Source organism: Stenella coeruleoalba (genome assembly GCF_951394435.1).
Source record: "Stenella coeruleoalba genome assembly, contig: scaffold_172, whole genome shotgun sequence".
In the NCBI taxonomy this organism is placed as follows: Eukaryota; Metazoa; Chordata; class Mammalia; order Artiodactyla; family Delphinidae; genus Stenella; species Stenella coeruleoalba.
In genome coordinates, this window is record NW_027646391.1 from 570135 (window position 1) to 589571 (window position 19437).

Consider the following 19437-nt stretch of genomic DNA (forward strand, 5'->3'; position numbering starts at 1 on the left):
AGATTGAAATGAGCACAGATAAAGTTCCTAAAGCCAAATATGGAATAGACAAGAGCTACTCCTTGCTCAACGAAATGGACTCAAAACCGCATATTAAACGCCTAAGAATGTACCTGACTAGTAAGTATCTTAAAACCTATGGATTGCTATGTCTCCGAAAGAGAATCAAGCATGTGTACAGGGGCATAAACGCAGCAGTGATAGGATTGGAGAGGTTCGGTGAGCAAATGAAGACCCTTTGAAGTCATATTGCATGGTACCCATTCCACGGGTTTCAACTACCCAGGTTTAAGGTATTCTTCCTTCTGCCAAAACATGCATGTGGAACCTAGAGTATGATCAACCATGTGATCGGGAGACGTGTTCAAATATGTCTCAGTTTTCATACCTTGGTACTCGGGTGCAACATTCCAGACGCTTTACTAACACTCTCCCGACTTGGAGAGTCAGTCCCTTTAACCTCCTGTTTGGCCCAGTTTGCAATTTCTGCGGAAGATGAACAGGAATAGCGAGAACCAATGAGAGACTAGCTGGAGGTGTCTGGACGGGCAAATTTAACTCTCATTTCCCACCAGGAAGAGGAATTAACCAAACGCTCAGCGTGCCGTGCCGGAACCAGATTAGGGCCTGAAGCCATCCTGTGGTGTTGCGGCCAGGTCACAAGAAAGGGATTGAAGAAAGGAGTTCAGGGGCACTGTAATTCACAAACCTGCAGAGTTATAAATGACAGCTATCGTCCAAAAATATACTGAAGTAAGGCTGCCAAGAGGACTTGAAAGCGGGGCAGAATTGCAGGAAACCGATTTCAGGAAGTAGACTGGAATTGCATTGAAAGCATAGGAAAAGAGGCAGAACGTCCACAATGATGCACTTGGCCAAAAAGGGCGTATGCGTTTTTTCCTGAATATATTCAGGAAAAAACGCATACGCCCTTTTTGGCCAACCAAGCAAGCTTGCAAAGGAAATCTGCACTACAATGAAGTCTCACTTCCCCCCGGTCAAAAGGGCCATCTGAAAAAAGTGTAAAATCCAGAAAGGCAGGACAGGCCATGGAGAACTGGGAGCCTTGTTATGCTGATGGGCGGGATGTAAATTGCCAATAGACACTCGGGAGAAGTGTATGGTGTTTCCTGAAACATCTAAAAAACAAAGCAACAGAGCCTAGGGCACTTCCACTTATGGTCCTATAGCTTAGGGAAATTAAAATCAAAAAGACACAGCCACCCCAAAGTTTGGGACGCCTCTGTTTACAAGAACCTTGTTTACAGTACAAGTTCAACATCGCAGAAAGTGAAAAATGGATAAAGAAGTTGTGGTATTTACTTACAAAGCAATATCACTCAGCAATGAAATCTATGTCATCAGGCCCGTAGCAGCACAATGAGTGGATTCAGGTACGATGATTCTAACTGAAATAAGTCACACAGAAAAAGAAACATCATAAGATATCACTAATACACGGAATGTAAACTTGGCTACAGAGGAACTGAATTACAGAACAGAACAGGGTCTCAAATTTAGAAAACCAACTTATGCTTGCTTAAGGGTAAAGGTGAGTTGGGGTGCTGCATAAAACCAGAGATTGAAATGAGCACAGATAAAGTTCCTTAAGCCAAATACGGAGTAGACAAGAGCTACTCCTTGCTCAACGAAATTGACTCAACACCGCATATTAAACGCCTAAGAATGTACCTGACTAGTAAGTATCTTAAAACCTATGGATTGTTATGTCTCCGAAAGAGAATCAAGCATGTGTACAGGGGCATAAACGCAGCAGTGATAGGATTGGAGAGTTCCGGTGAGCAAATGAAGACCCTTTGAAGTCATATTGCATGGTACCCATTCCACGGGTATCAACTACCCATGGTTAAGGTATTCTTCCTTCAGCCAAAACATGCATGTGGAACCTAGAGTATGATCAACCATGTGATCGGGAGACGTGATCAAATATGTCTCAGTTTTCGTACCCTGGTACTCGGGTGCAACATTCCAGACGCTTTATTAACACTTTCCCGACTTGGAGAGTCAGCCCCTTTAACCTCCTGTTTGGCCCAGTTTGCAATTTCTGCGGAAGATGAACAGGAATAGCGAGAACCAATGAGAGACAAGCTGGAGGTGTCTGGACGGGCAAATTTAACTCTCATTTCCCACCAGGAAGAGGAAATAACCAAAGGCTCAGCGTGCCGTGCCGGAACCAGATTAGGGCCTGAAGCCATCCTGCGGTGTTTCGGCCAGCTCAAAAGAAAGCGAGTTGAAGAAAGGAGCTCAGGGGCACTGTAATTCACAAACCTGCAGAGTTATAAATGACAGCTATCGTCCAAAAATATACTGAAGTAAGGCTGCCAAGAGGACTTGAAAGCGGGGCAGAATTGCAGGAAACCGATTTCAGGAGGTAGACTGGAATTGCATTGAAAGCATAGGAAAAGAGGCAGAACGTCCACAATGATGCACTTAGCCAAAAAGGGCGTATGCGTTTTTTCCTGAATATATTCAGGAAAAAACGCATACGCCCTTTTTGGCCAACCAAGCAAGCTTGCAAAGGAAATCTGCAGTACAATGAAGTCTCACTTCCCCCCGGTCAAAAGGGCCATCTGAAAAAAGTGTAAAATCCAGAAAGTCAGGACAGGCCATGGAGAACTGGGAGCCTTGTTATGCTGATGGGCGGGATGTAAATTGCCAACAACCACTCGGGAGAAGTGTATGGTGTTTCCTGAAACATCTAAAAGACAAAGCAACAGAGCCTAGGGCACTTCCACTTATGGTCCTATAGCTTAGGGAAATTAAAATCAAAAAGACACAGCCACCCCAAAGTTTGGGACGCCTCTCTCTACAAGAACCTCGTTTACAGTACAAGTTCAACATCGCAGAAAGTGAAAAATGGATAAAGAAGTTGTGGTATTTACTTACAAAGCAATATCACTCAGCAATGAAATCTATGTCATCAGGCCCGTAGCAGCACAATGAGTGGATTCAGGTATGATGATTCTAACTGAAATAAGTCACACAGAAAAAGAAACATCATAAGATATCACTAATACACGGAATGTAAACTTGGCTACACAGGAACTGAATTACAGAACAGAACAGGGTCTCAAATATAGAAAACCAACTTATGCTTGCTTAAGGGTAAAGGTGAGTTGTGGTGCTGCATAAAACCAGAGATTGAAATGAGCACAGATAAAGTTCCTTAAACCAAATATGGAATAGACAAGAGCTACTCCTTGCTCAACGAAATGGACTCAACACCGCATATTAAACGCCTAAGAATGTACCTGACTAGTACGTATCTTAAAACCTATGGATTGCTATGTCTCCGAAAGAGAATCAAGCATGTGTACAGGGGCATAAACGCAGCAGTGATAGGATTGGAGAGGTTCGGTGAGCAAATGAAGACCCTTTGAAGTCATATTGCATGGTACCCATTCCACGGGTTTCAACTACCCAGGTTTAAGGTATTCTTCCTTCTGCCAAAACATGCATGTGGAACCTAGAGTATGATCAACCATGTGATCGGGAACGTGTTCAAATATGTCTCAGTTTTCGTACCCTGGTACTCGGGTGCAACATTCCAGACACTTTACTAACACTCTCCCGACTTGGAGAGTCAGTCCCTTTAACCTCCTGTTTGGCCCAGTTTGCAATTTCTGCGGAAGATGAACAGGAATAGCGAGAACCAATGAGAGACTAGCTGGAGGTGTCTGGACGGGCAAATTTAACTCTCATTTCCCACCAGGAAGAGGAATTAACCAAAGGCTCAGCGTGCCGTGCCGGAACAAGATTAGGGCCTGAAGCCATCCTGCCGTGTTGCGGCCAGGTCACAAGAAAGCGAGTTGAAGAAAGGAGCTCAGGGGCACTGTAATTCACAAACCTGCAGAGTTATAAATGACAGCTATCGTCCAAAAATATACTGAAGTAAGGCTGCCAAGAGGACTTGAAAGCGGGGCAGAATTGCAGGAAACCGATTTCAGGAGGTAGACTGGAATTGCATTGAAAGCATAGGAAAAGAGGCAGAACGTCCACAATGATGCACTTGGCCAAAAAGGGCGTATGCGTTTTTTCCTGAATATATTCAGGAAAAAACGCATACGCACTTTTTGGCCAACCAAGCAAACTTGCAAAGGAAATCTGCACTACAATGAAGTCTCACTTCCCCCCGGTCAAAAGGGCCATCTGAAAAAAGTATAAAATCCAGAAAGGCAGGACAGGCCATGGAGAACTGGGAGCCTTGTTATGCTGATGGGCGGGATGTAAATTGCCAACAGACACTCGGGAGAAGTGTATGGTGTTTCCTGAAACATCTAAAAAACAAAGCAACAGAGCCTAGGGCACTTCCACTTATGGTCCTATAGCTTAGGGAAATTAAAATCAAAAAGACACAGCCACCCCAAAGTTTGGGACGCCTCTGTTTACAAGAATCTCGTTTACAGTACAAGTTCAACATCGCAGAAAGTGAAAAATGAATAAAGAAGTTGTGGTATTTACTTACAAAGCAATATCACTCAGCAATGAAATCTATGTCATCAGGCCCTTAGCAGCACAATGAGTGGATTCAGGTATGATGATTCTAACTGAAATAAGTCACACAGAAAAAGAAACATCATAAGATATCAGTAATACACGGAATGTAAACTTGGCTACACAGGAACTGAATTACAGAACAGAACAGGGTCTCAAATTTAGAAAACCAACTTATGCTTGCTTAAGGGTAAAGGTGAGTTGGGGTGCTGCATAAAACCAGAGATTGAAATGAGCACAGATAAAGTTCCTAAAGCCAAATATGGAATAGACAAGAGCTACTCCTTGCTCAACGAAGTGGACTCAAAACCCCATATTAAACGCCTAAGAATGTACCTGACTAGTAAGTATCTTAAAACCTATGGATTGCTATGTCTCCGAAAGAGAATCAAGCATGTGTACAGGGGCATAAACGCAGCAGTGATAGGATTGGAGAGGTTCGGTGAGCAAATGAAGACCCTTTGAAGTCATATTGCATGGTACCCATTCCACGGGTTTCAACTACCCAGGTTTAAGGTATTCTTCCTTCTGCCAAAACATGCATGTGGAACCTAGAGTATGATCAACCATGTGATCGGGAGACGTGTTCAAATATGTCTCAGTTTTCATACCCTGGTACTCGGGTGCAACATTCCAGACGCTTTACTAACACTCTCCCGACTTGGAGAGTCAGTCCCTTTAACCTCCTGTTTGGCCCAGTTTGCAATTTCTGCGGAAGATGAACAGGAATAGCGAGAACCAATGAGAGACTAGCTGGAGGTGTCTGGACGGGCAAATTTAACTCTCATTTCCCAACAGGAAGAGGAATTAACCAAACGCTCAGCGTGCCGTGCCGGAACCAGATTAGGGCCTGAAGCCATCCTGCGGTGTTGCGGCCAGCTCAAAAGAAAGCGAGTGAAGAAAGGAGCTCAGGGGCACTGTAATTCACAAACCTGCAGAGTTATAAATGACAGCTATCGTCCAAAAATATACTGAAGTAAGGCTGCCAAGAGGACTTGAAAGCGGGGCACAATTGCAGGAAACCGATTTCAGGAAGTAGACTGGAATTGCATTGAAAGCATAGGAAAAGAGGCAGAACGTCCACAATGATGCACTTGGCCAAAAAGGGCGTATGCGTTTTTTCCTGAATATATTCAGGAAAAAACGCATACGCCCTTTTTGGCCAACCAAGCAAGCTTGCAAAGGAAATCTGCAGTACAATGAAGTCTCACTTCCCCCCGGTCAAAAGGGCCATCTGAAAAAAGTGTAAAATCCACAAAGGCAGGACAGGCCATGGAGAACTGGGAGCCTTGTTATGCTGATGGGCGGGATGTAAATTGCCAATAGACACTCGGGAGAAGTGTATGGTGTTTCCTGAAACATCTAAAAAACAAAGCAACAGAGCCTAGGGCACTTCCACTTATGGTCCTATAGCTTAGGGAAATTAAAATCAAAAAGACACAGCCACCCCAAAGTTTGGACGCCTCTGTTTACAAGAACCTTGTTTACAGTACAAGTTCAACATCGCAGAAAGTGAAAAATGGATAAAGAAGTTGTGGTATTTACTTACAAAGCAATATCACTCAGCAATGAAATCTATGTCATCAGGCCCGTAGCAGCACAATGAGTGGATTCAGGTACGATGATTCTAACTGAAATAAGTCACACAGAAAAAGAAACATCATAAGATATCACTAATACACGGAATGTAAACTTGGCTACAGAGGAACTGAATTACAGAATAGAACAGGGTCTCAAATTTAGAAAACCAACTTATGCTTGCTTAAGGGTAAAGGTGAGTTGGGGTGCTGCATAAAACCAGAGATTGAAATGAGCAAAGATAAAGTTCCTTAAGACAAATATGGAATAGACAAGAGCTACTCCTTGCTCAACGAAATGGACTCAACACCGCATATTAAACGCCTAAGAATGTACCTGACTAGTAAGTATCTTAAAACCTATGGATTGCTATGTCTCCGAAAGAGAGTCAAGCATGTGTACAGGGGCATAAACGCAGCAGTGATAGGATTGGAGAGGTTCGGTGAGCAAATGAAGACCCTTTGAAGTCATATTGCATGGTACCCATTCCACGGGTTTCAACTACCCAGGTTTAAGGTATTCTTCCTTCAGCCAAAACATGCATGTGGAACCTAGAGTATGATCAACCATGTGATCGGGAGACGTGTTCAAATATGTCTCAGTTTTCGTACCCTGGTACTCGGGTGCAACATTCCAGACGCTTTACTAACACTCTCCCGACTTGGAGAGTCAGTCCCTTTAACCTCCTGTTTGGCCCAGTTTGCAATTTCTGCGGAAGATGAACAGGAATAGGGAGAACCAATGAGAGACTAGCTGGAGGTGTCTGGACGGGCAAATTTAACTCTCATTTCCCACCAGGAAGAGGAATTAACCAAAGGCTCAGCGTGCCGTGCCGGAACCAGATTAGGGCCTGAAGCCATCCTGCGGTGTTGCGGCCAGGTCACAAGAAAGGGAGTTGAAGAAAGGAGCTCAGGGGCACTGTAACTCACAAACCTGCAGAGTTATAAATGACAGCTATCGTCCAAAAATATACTGAAGTAAGGCTGCCAAGAGGACTTGAAAGCGGGGCAGAATTGCAGGAAACCGATTTCAGGAGGTAGACTGGAATTGCATTGAAAGCATAGGAAAAGAGGCAGAACGTCCACAATGATGCACTTGGCCAAAAAGGGCGTATGCGTTTTTTCCTGAATATATTCAGGAAAATATATTCAGGAAAATATATTTCCTGAATATATTCCTGAATATATTCAGGAAAATATATTCAGGAAAAAACGCATACGCCCTTTTTGGCCAACCAAGCAAGCTTGCAAAGGAAATCTGCACTACAATGAAGTCTCACTTCCCCCGGTCAAAAGGGCCATCTGAAAAAAGTGTAAAATCCACAGAGGCAGGACAGGCCATGGAGAACTGGGAGCCTTGTTATGCTGATGGGCGGGATGAAAACTGCCAACAGATACTCGGGAGAAGTGTATGGTGTTTCCTGAAACATCTAAAAGACAAAGCAACAGAGCCTAGGGCACTTCCACTTATGATCCTATAGATTAGGGAAATTAAAATCAAAAAGACACAGCCACCCCAAAGTTTGGGACGCCTCTGTATACAAGAACCTCGTTTACCGTACAACTTCAATATCACAGAAAGTGAAAAATGGATAAAGAACTTGTGGTACTTACGTACAATGCAGTATCACTCAGCAATGAAATCTATGTCATCAGGCGCGTAGCAGCATAATGAGTGGATTCAGGTACGATGATTCTAACTGAAATAAGTCACACAGAAAAAGAAACATCATAAGATATCAGTAATACACGGAATGTAAACTTGGCTACACAGGAACTGAATTCCAAAACAGAACAGGGTCTCAAATTTAGAAAACCAACTTATGCTTGCTTAAGGGGAAAGGTGAGTTGGAGTGCTGCATAAAACCAGAGATCGAAATGAGCACAGATAAAGTTCCTTAAGCCAAATATGGAATAGACAAGAGCTACTCCTTGCTCAACAAAATGGACTCAACACCCCATATTAAACGCCCAAGAATGTACCTGACTAGTAAGTATCTTAAAATCTATGGATTGCTATGTCTCCGAAAGAGAATCAAGCATGTGTACAGGGGCATAAACGCAGCAGTGATAGGATTGGAGAGGTTCGGTGAGCAAATGAAGACCCTTTGAAGTCATATTGCATGGTACCCATTCCACGGGTTTCAACTACCCAGGTTTAAGGTATTCTTCCTTCAGCTAAAACATGCATGTGGAACCCAGAGTATGATCAACCATGTGATCAGGAGATGTGTTCAAATATGTCTCAGTTTTCGTACCCTGGTACTCGGGTGCAACATTCCAGATGCTTTACTAACACTCTCCCGACTTGGAGAGTCAGTCCCTTTAACCTCCTGTTTGGCCCAGTTTGCTATTTCTGCGGAAGATGAACAGGAATAGCGAGAACCAATGAGAGACTAGCTGGACATGTCTGGACGGGCAAATTTAACTCTCATTTCCCACCAGGAAGAGGAATTAACCAAAGGCTCAGCGTGCCGTGCCGGAACCAGATTAGGGCCTGAAGCCATCCTGCGGTGTTGCGGCCAGGTCACAAGAAAGCGAGTTGAAGAAAGGAGCTCAGGGGCACTGTAATTCACAAACCTGCAGAGTTATAAATGACAGCTATCGTCCAAAAATATACTGAAGTAAGGCTGCCGAGAGGACTTGAAAGCGGGGCAGAATTGCAGGAAACCGATTTCAGGAGGTTGACTGGAATTGCATTGAAAGCATAGGAAAAGAGGCAGAACGTCCACAATGATGCACTTGGCCAAAAAGGGCGTATGCGTTTTTTCCTGAATATATTCAGGAAAAAACGCATACGCACTTTTTGGCCAACCAAGCAAACTTGCAAAGGAAATCTGCACTACAATGAAGTCTCACTTCCCCCCGGTCAAAAGGGCCATCTGAAAAAAGTGTAAAATCCAGAAAGGCAGGACAGGCCATGGAGAACTGGGAGCCTTGTTATGCTGATGGGCGGGATGTAAACTGCCAACAGACACTCGGGAGAAGTGTATGGTGTTTCCTGAAACATCTAAAAAACAAAGCAACAGAGCCTAGGGCACTTCCACTTATGATCCTATAGCTTAGGGAAATTAAAATCAAAAAGACACAGCCAACCCAAAGTTTGGGACGCCTCTGTTTACAAGAACCTCGTTTACCGTACAAGTTCAATATCACAGAAAGTGAAAAATGGATAAAGAACTTGTGGTACTTAGGTACAATGCAGTATCACTCAGCAGTGAAATCAATGTCATCAGGCCCGTAGCAGCACAATGAGTGGATTCAGGTATGATGATTCTAACTGAAATAAGTCACACAGAAAAAGAAAAATCATAAGACATCTCTAATACACGGAATGTAAACTTGGCTACACAGGAACTGAATTACAGAACAGAACAGGGTCTCAAATTTCGAAAAGCAACTTATGCTTGCTTAAGGGGAAAGGTGAGTTGGGGTGCTGCATAAAACCAGAGATCGAAATGAGCACAGATAAAGTTCCTTAAGCCAAATATGGAATAGACAAGAGCTACTCCTTGCTCAACGAAATGGACTCAACACCCCATATTAAACGGCTAAGAATGTACCTGACTAGTAAGTATCTTAAAACCTATGGATTGCTATGTCTCCAAAAGAGAAACAGGCATGTGTACAGGGGCATAAACGCAGCAGTGATAGGATTGGAGAGGTTCGGTGAGCAAATGAAGACCCTTTGAAGTCATACTGCATGGTACCCATTCCACGGGTCTCAACTCTCCAGGTTTAAGGTATTCTTCCTTCAGCTAAAACATGCATGTGGAACCCAGTGTATGATCAACCGTGTGAACGGGAGACGTGTTCAAATATGACTCAGTTTTCCTCCCCTGGTACTCGGGTGCAACATTCCAGACGCTTCACTAACACTCTCCCCTCTTGGAGAGTCAGCGCCTTTAACCTCCCGTTTGGCCCAGTCTGCAATTTCTGCGGAAGATGAACAGGAATAGCGAGAACCAATGAGAGACTAGCTGGAGGTGTCTGGACGGGCAAATTTAACTCTCATTTCCCACCAGGAAGAGGAAATAACCAAAGGCTCAGCGTGCCGTGCCGGAACCAGATTAGGGCCTGAAGCCATCCTGCAGTGTTGCGGCCAGCTCAAAAGAAAGCGAGTTGAAGAAAGGAGCTCAGGGGCACTGTAATTCACAAACCTGCAGAGTTATAAATGACAGCTATCGTCCAAAAATATACTGAAGTAAGCCTGCCAAGAGGACTTGAAAGCGGGGCAGAATTGCTGGAAACCGATTTCAGGATGTAGACTGGAATTGCATTTCAAGCATAGGAAAAGAGGCAGAACGTCCACAATGATGCACTTGGCCAAAAAGGGCGTATGCGTTTTTTCCTGAATATATTCAGGAAAAAACGCATACGCCCTTTTTGGCCAACCAAGCAAGCTTGCAAAGGAAATCTGCACTACAATGAAGTCTCACTTCCCCCCGGTCAAAAGGGCCATCTGAAAAAAGTGTAAAATCCAGAAAGGCAGGACAGGCCATGGAGAACTGGGAGCCTTGTTATGCTGATGGGCGGGATGTAAATTGCCAACAGACACTCGGGAGAAGTGTATGGTGTTTCCTGAAACATCTAAAAAACAAAGCAACAGAGCCTAGGACACTTCCACTTATGGTCCTATAGCTTAGGGAAATTAAAATCAAAAAGACACAGCCACCCCAAAATTTGGGACGGCTCTTTTTACAGGAATCTCTTCTACGGCGCAAGTTAAATATCCCAGAGAGCAAATAATGGATAAGGAAGTTGCGGTACTTATGTACAACAGAATACCACTCAGCAATGAAATCTATGTCAGCAGGCCCGTACCAGCATAATGAGTGGATTGAGGCACGATGATTCTAAGTGAAATAAGTCACACAGAAAAAGAAACATCATAAGGTATCACTAATACACGGAATGTGAACTTGGCTACACATGAACTGAATTACAAAACAGAACAGGGTCTCAAGTTTAGAAAACCAACTTATGCCTGCTTAAGTGGGAAGGTGAGTTGGGGTGCTGCATAAAAGCAGAGTTTGAAATTAGCACAGATACCGTTCCATAAGCCAAATATGTAATAGACAAGACCTACCCCTTGCTCAACGAAATGGACTCAACAATGAGGTATCACCTCACACCTGGTAGAATAGGCATCATAGAAAATCTACAAACAAAAAATGCTGGAAAGGGTGTGGGGAAAAGGAACCCTCTTCCCCTATTGTTGGGAATATAAATTGATACAGTCATTATGGAGAACAATATGGAATTTCTTAAGAAACTAACAATAGAATTACCATATGATACAGCAATCCCAGTACTGGACATACACCTAGACAAAACCATAAATCAAAAAGAGTCATTCACCGCAATGTTCATTGCATCACTATTTACAATATCGAGGTAATGGAAGCAACCTAAATGCCCACAGACAGACGAATGCATAAAGCTGTGGTACATATATAAAATGGAATATTACTAAGCCATGAAAAGGAATGAAATTGGGTCATTTGTAGAGACGTCGATGGATCTAGAGACTGTCATACAGAGTGAAGTAAGTCAGAAAGAGAAAAACAAATCTTGTGTATTCATGCATATATGTGGAACCTAGAAAAACTGTACAGATTAACCATTTTGCAAGGCATAAATAGAGCAACAGATGTAGACAACAAACGTATGGACAACAAGGGGGGAAAGCTGTTGGGGGGGTGGTGGTGGGAGGAGTTGAGAGACTGGGATTGGCATGTATACATTTATATGTATAAAATAGATAACCAATAAGAACCTGCTGTATAAAAATATAAAATAAAATTCAAAATTAAAAAGAAATAAAATTTAAAAAATAAAACAGAAAAAACAATTATTCCCTGCACATACATGTATTTATATGAATAAATTATTTCCATGCTTATATCTGTAAATACAAAAAAGAGGAATAAAATCTACCTTGAACCAAAAACGAAAAAGAGAAAAAAACACAGAACCCACCAGTTACACAGAGGAAAACTGTATCAGGGCACTTGCTCCAGTTGTAAACAATTCTGAAGTTGGTCAGTGGTGGGGAATCATCTCCCATTCAGCCAGCAGCCCCCACGCAACCAGCGTCCTCATTGCAAAGCTGGGGCACCGTGCCGAGGCATCTGTGAGTAAACGTGAGCTGAGCCCCAGGCCAGTTGCTGCTGAACTATTCCCACCCGTCCCAGGTAAAACACCTGAATATATACAAGGACTTGAAAGCCTAGAGGAAGGGCCATAGAGCCACACGAGTGACAGCATGCCGGCCGACTTGGTGCCTGCAGGCCAGCCAGGATGGTCCTGGCCCTGGGTGCTCTTCTGGAAGATTTCCATTGTCCTGCCTGAGATACCCGTCCTGTCCCTGCCCCCACTGCTTTTTTCCTTCCTCACCTCTGCCCAGGGAGAAATTCCAGCAGCAGGTATGGGTGACACATCCTCTTCTTTAGCAGGTGGCAGCCTGGCAACTGCTGCAGAAAGTCCAGCAGAGCCCCACTCACACTGGGCCACCCACAAAGCCGTGGCCTCTCACTCCCTCCCACCAGCCCAGCCCCGAGACTGCTGACAGGGCAGAGAAAATGGCGTCAGGCACGGCTGCAGGGGCTCTTGCTGCCTGGAGTGGTATTTATATTGATCTCAACCCAGGCACACCTGGGGAGGGCTGGCCGGCACGGTAAGGCTGCCCAGGTCAGCCAATCATCACCCCTCAGGGGCTCACAGTTGCAGAAAATGGAACTTGCTGAACCGGCCAGGTCCAAGGAACAGGTGTGGGCTCCTGAGAGTCAGGATAGACAAGGGGCTGCAGCTTTGGCTTGTTTTCTAATCATTTTATCTGGCCCATGAGTGGGAGACAACTTCAAGAAAACCCTCTCCTAATGAGAGGAACCCAGGAGTCAGGGAGAGGAGGGGTGGGTGGTGGTTGGAGACAGAGGCCTGGTGCCCCGGGTGCAGTGGAAGTCTCTGGAAGACCAGGTGGAGGGAGGCCTCACGGAGTGATGCCCAGGGTCACAGACCTGTCGCAGCTGTTGTTTGTTAGTTCAAGTCCTGCTCTGAGGTGCTCTGTGTCAGCTCTGAGCGACAGGTGAGCTGGGGGTGCTCTGCAATGAGGGCTATGTGCACGGTTCCTGTGTGCCCAGCCCTGCCACGGTACCTGCAAGGGTAGCTCTGTATCCTGGGAGGGGCCTGACCACGAGAGCCCCGTGGGCTGGGGTGGGGGTGGGGTACCTGCCCAGGTGAGCTCCATATTCTGGGATTGGTCTGACCACGAGAGCCCCATGGGCTGCTGGGGACCTGGTAAAGGATGTCAGGACAGTCAGTGAAGCCACCGAGGATATACCTCCAGTTGCTCCTAATTCCTACACCCTGCTGGTCATTCTACCAACCACCAGGACATGGTATTCTGTATTAGTCTTCAATGATGCCTTCTTTTGTATTCCATTAGTCCCAGAGTCACAAGAAATTTTGGCTTGTGAGTGGCAGGACTCAACATACAACTAAAACAATACTTCCGGGCCGTCTGGCCCCAAGGGTGCAAAAATTCCCACACCATCTTTGGGGAAAACTTAGCTAAAGACCTAAAAGTTCTACCTCTGGAAAAGGAAACGCTCCTTCAATATGCAGACGACATTCTGATCGCCAGCCCTACTAAGGAGGCCTCTGAACTACCAAGCCAATAAAGGATAGAAGTTGTCCAAGAAAAAGCTCAAATATCACACACTGCGGTGACCTGCCTGGGCTTCATTCTCACAGAAGGTCGGAGAAGCCCATCCCAGGAAAGGGAAGAAACCATTTTCAGCCTTACCCCTTTCTAAAACTAGAAGACAGCTTAGGGGTTCCTGGGGAGGCCAGGGTTTGCTGCTTCTGGATGCCTAACTACAGTCTACTAGCTGGGCCTCTATATGAAACACTGAAAGGAAAAGATGATGATCCTTTTGAATAGAATCCAGAAGTGGCCTTTCAAGAATGGAAAGAGCAGTCAATTCAGACCCTTGCCCTGGAACTCCCTAATTTAGCTAAACCCTTTGACCTTTACATTCCCGGTGAAAGGTGAATCGCCATTGGAGAATTAGTGTAAAAACTGGGACCACTTGAAATGGAACAATGCAAGAATGCCATCCAGGTAGGATAAACTACGGTCACTAAGGGGCTTGGCCCACTGCCACATCTGGCCAAGATACTGGCGGTATCTAAAAACCTGGAAATCAGCAGCCCAAAAGGCCACCTCCCTCCTAAGGGAAAAGGACCCCACGTGGTGATCCTAACCACCAACCATGCCCTGAAGTTGCAGGGTTCGCTCCATGGGCACACCGACCTCGAGTGAGGAGGCCCTCCAACTCCAACATCCAGAGAGATAACCGGGGGCAACAGGGCACCATGACGACTCGTGTGAACATCACTTGACCTGGAGTTTCTCTCATAAAACAACAAGAGTGTGTCCCAAAAGAGTAGACTACTGCTTGCAGGACTTACTGCACCCAGAGGGGAACTAATAATCTTGGCAGGGGAACAGTATACCACACTGTCACCATAGAAAAGCCTACAGACACCATGATGATGGTGGCCAATAAGACCGGCTGGACTCCTGTTTACTTCAAAAGGCTGTTGACTCAGTAGCCATCATGGTCCTTGATCACTACTGACCCTGGACTGTCTGGGAGTTGAGCGGGCAGGGCTCTGACACCTGGTGCTGTTTGTACGATAATTCAGGGGCCTAATTGAAGAAAGCGCAGACTACTGGTCAGAGCATCTAGGCTGGCAGAAACGGTCAGCCTAAGGTGGCCGAACAAATGTGGGGCGGGGTGAAACCGGCCCCCACAGCGTCTCTGCACATCTCTTTCCTGGACCCTTAAAGGTCATTAGAATCTATAACACTTCCAATGCTGGTGCTCAGGTGGACGAGCAGGGAGGCAGGGGTCCTGGGGACAATCAACGTCACCGGGAGGCTGCTGGGGAGAAGCTCTGACCCTCGTCCCAGGGTATGAGGGCTCCCAACTCAGCACTCAGCAGTTACAGAAGAAGGGTCTGCACCCTCAGCACTCCAAGAATGAGGAACGGGACAAAAGGCAGAGGAGGGGTTTGTCCCCAGCAAAGCCCATTAAAAATCCCTGGGAGATAAAAATAGAATCTGGGCAATAAAGTCAAGTCTAACCTTTTTTATCCTTTGTGCTTTGTCTAATTTCACGTGCTCCTAGGGTCCCGCATGCAGAGGTTCCACACCCGGCACTTCAGACCAGATTTCCTAGTGCAGAATGGCTGGGTCGACACCTCAGCTCCTGGGGCCCAGTGCAGACTCCACGATATAGAGCCTGAGCTACAGCCAACCTGGCCCTCGAGAGCTCCGCCGCCTCCCTCCCTCCCACTGACTCTGACAGGATCTCTACACAGCAGCCCAGCCCACAGCCCACGGGGTAGTGCATGCTCTCACCTCTCCATTCTCTGATCAAAATATAAAGTTTCCTTTGCTTGTGAACCAAACTCAGTCTCGATCTGTTGGCCCCAATGACACTGGGCAGGGGGACACTTGTTGGGGTCCACTCTGGAGGATCAGTAACAGAAATTGAGACTATTGTAACCTCAATGAACAGATGTGTGAGCCAAACTGTAGTTAACATAGAACAGTGTATAAGGCTCGGGTAAAATAAGATGTTTCTAACACTTCCATTTGATATTTCCATCACTTTTTATAAGCAAGTTCAGTGAAAAGGTTTGTCTTATTTGTCAGGTCAATATTAGAGAAACGAAGTGATTTCTTTCCAAGGATGTACATCTAATAATCTTGGTTAAACCTTCAATCTTGTTTTAAGTGCTTTTCCATTGAAAATGATACCTCTCTTTCAGCTCCCCCATTTCTGAGAAGTATAAAATCTTATAATTTATTATTACCAAAGGGGAAAGGTGGGAGGAGGGATAAATTAACAGTTTGGAATTAACACATACACACTGCTATGTATAAAATAGATCATCAACAAGGAACTACTGTATAGCACAGGGAACTACACTCAACATTTTGCAATAACCTATAAGGGGAAATAATCTGAAAAAGAATAGATATTTTTATTGACATCATCTATCAATGACAGTTAAAGTGTAGCCTAAGGGAAGCTGGTGGTGAGTGCTTCTGACCCTGAAGACTTCAATCATCTAAAGTTTGGACTCTGCTTACTTCCCAAGGCCCTTAATGAACATATGTGTAGCCGTAGCTTAAAAACTTCCCCAGTTTGGGTTTCGGGGAGACACTGATTTTGAAAAAGCCCTGGTGTTCTCCTTACATGAATGGGACTCTTCCTACTGCTAAAACATGTCTGTCACACCCAGAGGATGGTATACCGTCTGATCGGGAAGAGTTTGGAAAAGGCATCTCATCTCCTCATCTCCTGGTGCTCGGGTTCACCCCTCCAGCGTCTTTACTAACAGTCTCCCCACTTGGAGATGTCAGCACTGTCAACATCCTGTTGCGTACAGTTTGGAATTTGTCCAGAGGATGAAGCGGAAGGATGAGGAACAATGAGAGACAAGTCCTAGGTGTTCAGACAGGCACATGTCACTCTAATTTCCAATCAGGAAGACGAATTGACCAAAGGCAAGGGTTGCCCATGGAAACAGTATAGGGCTTGAGGAAATCCCGCTGCTTTGTGGCCAGTTCCCATAAACACAAGTTGAACAATGGAACTCAGGGGCAGTAAAATTCACAAAACTGCAGAGTTGAAAATATCCATCACTGAAAAATGTCTTGAGGAAAGTCAGAGAAAAGGACTTGTAAGCAAGGGAGAATGGCAGGAAAGGGATTTGAGGAGGTAGAAAGGACTCGCCATTAAGTACAAGAAAAGGAGCTGAACATTGCCAACATTGCAGTTGGCCAAAAAGGGTGTATGCGTTTTTTTCTGTATATATTCAAGGAAAGGGCATACACTTTTCTAGCCAACCAAACAGGTGGGCACTGGAAGTCAATACTACAAAAGATATCACTTCGCATCAGTCAGAAGAGCCATCCTCATAAAGCGTAAACAACAGAAATGCAGGACAGGGCAACGAGAAGAGGGAGCCCTGTGAGACTTATAGTGGAAATGTATATTGCCAACGGCCATTCTGGAGAAGTGTATTGTGTTTACTAAAGCATCTAAAAAATGAGCTACAGAGCATAGGGCACTTGCACTCATGGGCGTATATCTTGGGAAAAACAAAAATCGAGAGGACACAGGCACCCCAATGTTTACCCCCTCTCTGTTTAAAAGATGCTTGACTAGGATATAACTTAAATGTCTCTGGAGGGAAAAAATGGATAGAGATGTGGTACTTAGGTAGAGTGGAATATTATTCAGCCTGGAAATCAATGAAATATGGCCAGTTGTAACAACTCCGGAGGAGTTACGTATGATCATTCTAAGTGACAGAATTCAAAAAGAAAAAGACACATATCATAAGATGTCACTTAAAGGTGGAATCCAAAATGGCTACACATGAACTAAATTACAAAACAAAAACATAGTCAAATATGTAGAAAACACGCATAAGGCTGCTAAACGGGAAAGGTGGGGAGGGGTGAGGCATCATCCAGGAGGTTGAAATTAGCAAAGATACCATTCCAAATACCAAACTGATAATCAACAAGGCCTACACGGGAGCTAAAAGAACTGCACTCAGCACACTCAAGTCACCGGAAAAGAATATATACGACTGGTAAGAATCTGAAAAAGAATTTATTGATGTCTCTCTGTACGTGAATCAAGTGGATGTACAGCAGCAAGAAACAGAGCTTTGAAAATCAGCTGTAACCAATATAGTAATAAATTGAAAAAAATAAACGACAGAGAGACAGAGAAAACCTCTTACAACTTTTCCTCAGGGATGGTGATGCAACATGGATTGAACACATCTAGACCCACAGCAGGATGAGACATAAGGCTGGAAACTGTTTGCACTAAGAGAAATGTGAGGTTGGGTGAGGAAATGAACACCCTTTAAAGTAATACTACCTGGTACCCATTCAATGGGTCCCAAATCTGCAGGTTCAAGGGATCTTCCTACAGCTAAAACATGCATGGAAAACCCAGAGGACTGTACACCATGTGATCGGGAGATGTGTCTAAAATGCACCTCATTTATCCTCTCCTGGTGCTCCTGTTCACCATTCCAGCCACGCTACTTAGAATCTCCCCACTTGGAGAATCAGCACATTTAAACTTCTGTTTCACACATTTTGCAAATTGTGAGGAGGATGAACGGGAAGAGGGGGAACCAATGAGAGAATAGTTGTATGGGTTTGGACGGGCACATATCGTTCTAATTTCCCATTAAGAATAAGAATTAAAGAAAGGCTCAGCCTGCCTCGCGGGAGCCAAAATAGGGCCTGAAGCAATCCTGCGGGTTTGAGGCCAGCTCACAAAAGAAAAACTTAAAAAATGGAGCTCAGGGTCACTGCAATTCACAAACCTGCAGAGTTATAAATGACAGCTATCGTCCAAAAATAGACTGAAGTAAGGCTGCCAAGAGGACTTGAAAGCGGGGCAGAATTGCAGGAAACCGATTTCAGGAGGTAGACTGGAATTGCATTGAAAGCATAGGAAAAGAGGCAGAACGTCCACAATGATGCACTTGGCAAAAAGGGCGTATGCGTTTTTTCCTGAATATATTCAGGAAAAAACGCATACGCCCTTTTTGGCCAACCAAGCAAGCTTGCAAAGGAAATCTGCACTACAATGAAGTCTCACTTCCCCCCGGTCAAAAGGGCCATCTGAAAAAAGTGTAAAATCCACAAAGGCAGAACAGGCCATGGAGAACTGGGAGCCTTGTTATGCTGATGGGCAGGATGTAAATTGCCAACAGACACTCGGGAGAAGTGTATGGTGTTTCCTGAAACATCTAAAAAACAAAGCAACAGAGCCTAGGGCACTTCCACTTATGGTCCTATAGCTTAGGGAAATTAAAATCAAAAAGACACAGCCACCCCAAAGTTTGGGACGCCTCTGTTTACAAGAACCTCGTTTACCGAACAAGTTCAATATCACAGAAAGTGAAAAATGGATAAAGAACTTGTGGTACTTAGGTACAATGCAGTATCACTCAGCAATGAAATCTATGTCATCCGGCCCGTAGCAGCACAATGAGTGGATTCAGGTACGATGATTCAAACTGAAATAAGTCACACAGAAAAAGAAACATCATAAGATATCACTAACACACGGAATGTAAACTTGGCTACACAGGAACTGAATTCCAAAACAGAACAGGGTCTCAAATTTAGAAAAGCAACTTATGCTTGCTTAAGGGGAAAGGTGAGTTGGGGTGCTGCATAAAACCAGAGATTGAAATGACCACAGATAAAGTTCCTTAAGCCAAATAT

At 44.7% G+C, this 19437-nt stretch overlaps 1 long non-coding RNA gene across 1 annotated transcript in view; it reads right to left on the bottom strand.

Annotated features, from left to right (window-relative positions):
• Positions 1-19437, bottom strand: part of LOC307181141 — a 524725-nt gene that overhangs the window by 393456 nt on the left and 111832 nt on the right. The gene's annotated exons all lie outside the window — the stretch shown is intronic.